This window comes from Corapipo altera, unplaced genomic scaffold, assembly GCF_003945725.1.
Source record: "Corapipo altera isolate COAL_440 unplaced genomic scaffold, ASM394572v1 49678, whole genome shotgun sequence".
Classification (NCBI taxonomy): Eukaryota; Metazoa; Chordata; class Aves; order Passeriformes; family Pipridae; genus Corapipo; species Corapipo altera.
This window is the reverse complement of record NW_020891222.1, coordinates 598-1115: the sequence shown is the minus strand read 5'-3', so window position 1 is coordinate 1115 and position 518 is coordinate 598. Positions and strand designations below refer to the sequence as shown.

Here is a 518-nt window from a genome sequence, read left to right as displayed (position 1 = left end):
CCCCCCCCAGAGCCCTGGGGACCCCCAAACCCCCTCCCCCCCTTAGACCCCCAGAGTTGCCTCAAAACCCTTAGGGACCTCCCCAAGTCCCCCCAGGCCCCCCAGGGACCCCCTCACAACCCCCCTTAGACCTCCCCAAAACCCCTGGGGACCCCCCAGCCTCTTCCCAAACCCCCAAGGTCACCCCAAAGCCTCCCCCTTAGACCCCCAGGGTCACCCCCCGGGACCCCCCAGACCCCCAGGAACCCCCCCAAGCCCCTCCAAAATCCAGGAATTTCCCCCCAGGCAGCGGGTGAAGGAGAAGATCGAGCGGGACAAGGCCGAGAGAGCACAGAGGGTGAGAGAGGGGGGATCCCCAGGGACTGGGAGGTCCTGAGGGATTGGGGGGATCCCAAAGGATTGGGGGGGATCCCAAGGGATCGGGGGGGTCCTCAGGGATTGTGGGGATCCTTCTGAGACCGAGCAGATCCTACCGGGATCAGGGGAGGATCCAGCAGGACCTGCCAGGACCCAGCAGG

The 518-nt window shown here is 66.6% G+C and overlaps 1 long non-coding RNA gene across 1 annotated transcript in view; it reads left to right on the top strand.

The window, feature by feature from the left end:
* Positions 1–518, top strand: part of LOC113942528 — a 1303-nt gene that overhangs the window by 324 nt on the left and 461 nt on the right. The window contains exon 2 of the long non-coding RNA XR_003525954.1: positions 286–337. This is a non-coding gene — a long non-coding RNA (uncharacterized LOC113942528). The remainder of the gene's footprint in view (positions 1–285; positions 338–518) is intronic.